The following is a 7,985-nucleotide window of genomic DNA, read 5'->3' as shown; positions in this document are numbered from 1 at the left end:
AACTGTTATATGTTTTTCGTGCTAATATTGAAAGGCTAATCTTCATTTCAAAATAAAATTTATAAAATAAAAACATGTAAAATTAACAAAAAAACTAGATTAGAAATCATAAGATGTACGCGCGGAGACAAATTCTTAAGGATAACGAATGGATAATGTTGTCTCATTCTAAAGAATTCTAAAGTCACTCAATCTAATTTTAGATACCTCCTTTTAATTGCATTTTAACGTATAGCAAATATATATTATATAATGCATATATATATTTCCAATTTACTGATAAATTATGATCTCAGAGATAAATTTATTGAACACGAAATAAAGGCCATAGACATGCGGTTTGTGTATATATGGCAATCATAATTTACGAGCAACATACGTATGTAAAATACCAACATTGTTAAGAATTTATGAAATTTATGAAATACAAACACATAAATCATAGTCTCCAATAAAAACAAATAATTGATAGAGACTATAACATAAGAGGACATATTCCTTGTCTAAAGAAAATTCAATAGTGAGTATTCAAAAAAAAATGTATTTTTACTAAACGTCTTGTCTTTTGTAATAAAATAATTTGAACCATTAATTTTTTTTGACAATTATAAACATTTCAGTTTAAACAAACTAACCTCCAAAAGTTTCATCTAGATATAAGTGAAACGTTTTGTATGACTTGTGCAGTACCTTGATATCGGTTATCAACTGCTTCACCTTTCGAAACATCGCAACACACTATCCTTGTTGATATTTTTCATTGTTTTAAAACGTTTTTGTATTAGATAAAATGTTGGTCGAGAAATACAAAGGCATAAATTACAGAGGCACATTCTACAAGAAATGTCGCACGACATATATGCCCCCTTTCTAGCCCTTGACTCACATTATTGGTTATTTTGTTTTAGAAACTTGCAATAAATGGTTACATGGAAGTGTTCAGTTATGGAAAAAAGAAAAATAATGAAGACTTTGTGATAAAGTTTTCAAGATAATGAGCGGACACCATTCTGACATTTAAGGCATCTATGACATTGACCTTTGAACTAGTGAGCCAATATCAATATGGGTCATTTGATTGTTATGACAAATCAATATTAGAAATATGAAGACTTTGTGATAATTAGCTTTCAAGATAATTAGCGGAAACAATTCTGAAATTTAAGCTGTTACTTTGACCTTTGAACCAGTGACCCGAAATCACTTGTAGTCATCTAATAGTTATGACCAATCAATATTAGAAAGATGAAGAATTTGTGATTAATAGCTTAACCAAACTAACATTCAAGGACCCTGTGACCTCCAACTTTGACCTAGAAACCCAATAAACAAAAGGGGGTACTTACTAGTTACGACCAATCAGTATGTGAATCAGTATAGTATAGAGACTTGTAATAATTAGTTTTCAAGATAATAAGCGGAAGGGTATTAATCTATATTTTATGAAATATTTTTTATGAAATTTATCAACAGTAAAGTTATATTGGATTCATTATTATATGACTGATACCCGAAAAAGTTGTAACATAGAATGTCCCTGTTATTTAACATAGTTACATGGATATTGTATGTAAACAAAATAAAATGTTTGGGAACAAAGAAAATGTTATTTTATGAAGTGTTTATCCGTTTTGCAATGATTTTGTACCTGCGTCATTCGCTTTGAAGGCAATTATCTACCATGTTAATTTCTAACAAGCATTTTGGAAGTTTGTTTTTCTTTAATTCCAACAATAATTTTCAAGCAGATATATACCTTTATACACTATATATCATTATATGTCATTGCTTATTTTGTCTGCTTTGTTAACAATGAGAAATGACCTAGTTAAATACTGAATCATATCCTGGAATGATGGACAGGCGCTCATTAACTATACCGTTACTGTTAATCACGTTTTACAGGTTTCCGGTTTCGTTCATATCAAAAATCAAAATTAAATTGAAATAGAGGTTATTTAAAATTACTTGCATTAATGAGTCAAATACATGGCCTTACTTTATACAGATTTTATTTAAATTCGAATGTGATTGGAGCAATTGGCTCCAAAAAGCGCTCCCGACACTGTTCCTGGAATCCCGTATAATACAAAATGAATATCTTCTATTTCTTTACAGTATACAGTATATCCGACTTTTGCCAGTATGGGATTGTATTTACCTGTCTAAACATTGTTTATAAAGCGATATTCAGAATTGTTCAACATCGGCAACACATTTTACTACCCAATACATGTACACAATAAATTGATATTTAGAATTGTCCCTATCATGGAAATACATTTAAAGGGTATAAGTCTATATCTTGTAAAATATTTTAATGAAATAAAATCTATCAAAAGTAATATTATATTGGTTTTATTATTATATGGTTGATTCCCGAAACAATTGTAAAATAGAATGTTTCTGTTATTTAATAAAGATGTAATATGTATGTTAACAAAATAAACTGTTCTGGAACGAAATATTATTTTGTTATTTTAAGTAGAAATAAAGAATAGATAAGCAAACATCAACATTCATTTCTAAAACAGATTTTTGACGTAACCGTAAAAGAAATTGGAAACAATTATAGTTCTTTACAAAGATACAAAGATTCATTATGGCGAGCACAATATGTTCTTTGCAGAGCTTGTCCAGAGTAAGTTTAATATTAACCTGCCCAGAGGGCCTACAGGAAAGCATTAATATTCAATAATCATTTTGTAGACAATTTCAATTGCAGAAACGCGATTTTTTGTTGGCGTTATAGTATTTATCATAACCAGACATGAAACTTGCCATGAACGAAGACAGATAACTTTGGTTACTTACAGTTGCAAGTACGACAGGTTGAAATCGTGTCTGTATGGAAAGAAAAGGCACATGGCACTGGCCTAAGAAAGAAGGCTTTCAGATGCTGGCTTGGCAGAGGCAATAGTACTACTGCAAAATATCATTTCATTACAAAAAAATAATTTGCATATTCGCAAAACAAAAACCATTTTTAAATACCTCCTATCCTGATTGTGGACATATTTTGATTGGTCACTGTCTGTTACAGCAATATAAGGCCATGGGCGAAGAAAAACTTAAAGAAACCATATTTTTAAACAAATATTTGCAGATATATATGCATTGACAAATTTTGCAAATAAGTATCTGTTAATTAAAAAATATTTTAAAAGGTCAATTTCGAACATTCATTTGCTATAGATTTTTCTTAATTTTTCAAAGGAAATGTGTTTTTAAATTACCAAATCGATGTATTAAATATTGTTTTCTTATTAACTTCATGTTTTTATACAAGGACCGCAAATAGAAAATCAAGCTAGCCAAACAAATACATTCATACACAATGATGTCCTTTTGTTGTTAATGTCAGTTGCAGACACTAGAACTTTGGTATGTTTTATATCATACCATAACATTTTTATATCAAGGAAATAAGGATGCGTTAAGTATACATACAAGGACAGATATTCTTGTCATAAAAGAAAGTAAAGTGTTGAGCTTTCAAACAAAGTACGTATTTCATGTGCATAAGAATGCGTATGCATTCAATCCAAAAAATCTTATTCACATTCAGGAAAAGAACTGAAACTTTCGGAAAATATTCAGTAAAAAACTTTCAGACATTCAGAATTTGTGAACTGAAAAATATTCTACTTGGTGCAGACATGACGGTTGTTAATTTTATAAATACAGTAAAGTTTCTGGCATATAACATATACTATTTTCCCGGAAGGAGATGCTAATTATTTTCCTTCGACATGACAAAATTGTCTAGCAAGTAAAAAAACGGTGTTTCATTTTCTTTGATAATAATGGTATAAGATGCAAACCGAATAATTCTTTTTTGCTGATAAGTGGTTTTAGACAAATATATTATGAGGGTATTCAATGTGTGTTCAACAGTGAATGACAATCTCTAATGTTATTTAAATATGCATGTACAGCATGCTTTATCTCATGCTACCGATTTTAAACTGACATGTTCTTTGTATAATATAATGCTTTGCAATTTTAGCACCGGTGTTAATGCCAACAGACAAGCATTTAAATGGATATTACATGTACGCAAAAAAATATAAACGGTGGTTTATTGAATATGTTGGACACCCATGAATTTCCAGATCACAATTGGTTAGTTGCTTGTCTTACACAAACATTGCCTGACTTATATTTGAATAAGTGCTATGTTGTCCATGAACTGAGTATTAAATAAACTTGTAAACTTTATCTTAAAAGAATTATCAGTTTTTATTATGATTAATTATGTTGTTAATTTGATAGATAAGGTAAAAAAAACAGACATTAATCTAAATTGTCATGTAGTAACTATCATATTCGGACAACTTTTTGCAAATAATTTAAGTTGTTTTCTTTTAATTAAGGGCTTATTCACATTCCTTGGTTATTTTCTTATGTAACATTTCTTTTGATCAGGTGCATTATAAAACAATGTTTATAGATGGAGGGGGTAATTTCGAGTAATGACTTTTTCATAATCTTGTAATTCTTCTAATCTTTAATGCGTACAAAAAAGCATAACCTTGGAGACTTTTATTTACAAATATTCGTCACGGTAGTTAGACTAACAACATCAATTTTAAGTAGACTTTAACTATTTGATTTCCTTTGTCTTTGAACTTATTGTTTAGAGGTTGTCTTCTTAATAAGTAATTGTACAATTTATTTATAAGGGAATTATGAAGTGTCACTATGTTGTATACATGCATAATGTTATTTGTTTTGTGTTTGTCTCTTTTTTTCATTTAGTTATGGATAAAAAACAATCAATCAAAACCATTTATTTTAACATTCAGTCAAAGGCATGTCGATCCATTTTGTAATTTATTCCAAGATCACAATATCTTCCCTTACAACTCACATTTTTATAAAGGAGAACTTGTTCATTATTTATGACCGGATATTATAAAAGAAATTGGCAAGCAGTTTCAGAAGTTATAAATGTGTCACATAAAATAGTAAAGAATCCTTCTTTACTGCACCCAGGCAAAAACACTCGTGTCTATATTTTCTAAACATTGTTATGATAATAACATGCTAAATCAAGGCTGCATTGCAAAATCTAAAATCGTATTTTATATTTACTTGTGCCTCTCTCCAAAACATGTTGCGTGTCTAAAATGCTACTTGCAAATTGAAACAAAGCAGAATTCGGTCAAAGGTTGTATTAAGATGTACAAGGCAATCCGAACGACAGCTTAATCCCCTACCGCAGTGATCATGATTGTGTACTTCTTGACCTTTTGCCAACCATGACATGTATATCATAAGTCGATAGTCTCACGATAGTGTTTATTTGTGTCAAATTATTTAAAATCTTCCACAAAGTCGAAAAGTTATGGAGAACATATAACCTTGATCTTGGGGGTAGCAGTCTGGATGTGGAGCTCTGCCGATTGTGTCATGGTCGGGATCATTTGTGCCAAGCAATTTTTAAACCTTTGAATGGTCAATAAGTTATAGAGCGGACATAAAAAATAGATGTTTTTACATTGGACATTTGTGTGTGACCCTGACCTTCGGGGTCGTGACTTGATTACTGTTATCTGCCAATTGTGTCCTAATGGTCATTTCTGCCAAGTTATCTTTAAAAAATTGAAGCGGTTTAAATGTTATGGACAGATGCGAAATGTAAACTTCGACCTTGGGGGTAGCAACCCAATAATTGCGCTCTGCTCATAATAGTGAACACTTTTGTCAAGTTAATCAAAACATTTTCAGCTGTTAAAAAGTTATTAAGCGGGCATAAAATGTAGACCTTTTAACACTTTACCTTTAAGTGTGACCTTGACCTTGGGGGTAGCAACCCAATTATTGCGCTTTGCATATTGTATTAAAATGCTATTCACTTGTGCCAAGCTATTAAAAAAAATCCATTTTTAAGTTATGGAGGGGATACAAAATGTTGACTTTTATACATTTGACCTTTAAGTGTGACCTTGACCTTGGGTGTAGCAATCCAGTTTTTGCGCTCTGCACATGTTCTTATAATGGTGAACACTTGTGCCAAGTTATTTTAAAAGAAACAAACAGTGGTTTAAAAGTTATGGAGCGGACACGAAATGTAGACCTTTACGTGTGACATTGACCTTGGGGTAGCAACCCTTTTTTTGCTCTGCAAATCGTCTAATTATGGTGATCACTCGTGCCAAGTTATTTAAAACAATTTTCAGCGGTTAAATATAATGGAGCGGACACGAAAGTGTAACGGACGGACATACGGACGGACGAGCGGACTGACAGACGGAGGCCATTCCTATAATCCCCTTTCCGCTATGCGGAAGGGGATTAATAAAATCATGAAGATTCAGAATAGTGTGATTCAATCGGGTAATTTCTTGGAACAAGAATAAATCATTACAATAGCGTACGTTTTGATACTCAATAAGTACAGTGCAACTCAGTTTCAGCAAATTCGTTTGGATATTGGCATTTCATTGGCTAAGTCCGACTTTTCTTATTTGTCTGCAAATCAAGAGTGGAAAAGTGGAAAAATTAATCACCTTCATTATATCCAATTAATTATTATATCTAAGAAAGCTAATTATATCTAAGAAAGCACTTATGATTTCATTAACCTAGAGCCTTTGTTGTAACGGTTACTTATTACTTTTTATTTCGATAGAATGGCCAACCAATAAGCTGATGACAGACATAAATGATCTACAAACGACACAAAAACTAAGCCATTTTGATCCTTGTACTTTTATTGTGATTTTAATATCCTATTACCAGGCCTAATGACATTTTACTTCGTAATATATGGCGTCATACATAAATAGTTAATGTATGGAAACGTTGAAATGCCTCCGTTTTAAATGGTCATAATGTGTAAGTCGCCTTTTTTTATTCATCAATATCCCCCGATATATTCAACAGTTTTGTTCCCCCAGCCCTTTCTCTGAATTAAAAGGGTTTTATAGACAATAGCATGTCTACTAAATACATGTATATAAGAAACGGAAACTTTGGAGATATCATGGAAATTGTAAAGAAAATATATTTTGTACGGTTATTCTTATAATGGCAAAACAACTGCCTTTAACTTGATCTAGTTTAGTATTGAAGGCTTTTGTGTCGAACGCCTTAAATATTTTTAGTATGTTGATTGTTTAATATTTATTTATGTGTCATTTTCTAGATAGCAATTTACTTGTTCCGACTTTAAATAACAATGAGAAATATAATTTATAGAAATGGAAATGACGTTAACTGAAATCAGGATTGAGATTCAATTTACATTGTAGATAACAATTTAAGATTCGGGAAGAAACGATTAAGATAAAATCTCGTCATTTGAAACCTTCCTATATATTGCATTGATAAAACAATATATTCTTGATTTATGACCCCCTCCCCGCGCCTCCATTCCTTTTTGTAATAATAATCAAAGTAGAACTAGAAATTTGATTTGCATAGCGTATGAGATAACATAAAAAGGTCATTTTCTATTCTCACAAGCTATATTTTAATTGCGAAATATCCTTATCTGCTTATCTGAGTACGACACTTTGTCAGTTTGTTTATCGCTTTTTGTCAGTGTTTGTCACATTTCATTGTTATTTCTTTCACTAGAGATTCTAAAGATTTAAACAGTTAAATCAAATTGATGTAAGAGAGATATTATAAGAACAATTTAATTTTTAACGACACAAGTTTTACTATACAATTTCATTATCTAATGTACATTGTATTATACTTAATTCTGGCTGTTTAAAGGTCCATTCAGCTAAAAAAGTGCTTTATTTTTCTTTTCTTTTTTATTGTACCATTAAAGTTTCCAAATCCAAGTTTCTATATTTTTGTCTTTTCTTAAGAAGAAAATTTGAAGTAATTTTTAAACGCGTAATGTTAAACTTTGAAATTTTCTTTTCTATTTTAAGATATTATCTCCCAAACTGTTATATGTTCTTCGTGCTAATATTGAAAAACAAATCTTAATTTCAAAACAAAAAACTTATGAAAATAAAAAC

This window comes from Ruditapes philippinarum, unplaced genomic scaffold, assembly GCF_026571515.1.
Source record: "Ruditapes philippinarum isolate M1 unplaced genomic scaffold, ASM2657151v2 ctg1867_1_1_1_1, whole genome shotgun sequence".
NCBI classification, from domain to species: domain Eukaryota; kingdom Metazoa; phylum Mollusca; class Bivalvia; order Venerida; family Veneridae; genus Ruditapes; species Ruditapes philippinarum.
Note: the sequence above shows the minus strand (reverse complement) of the source record.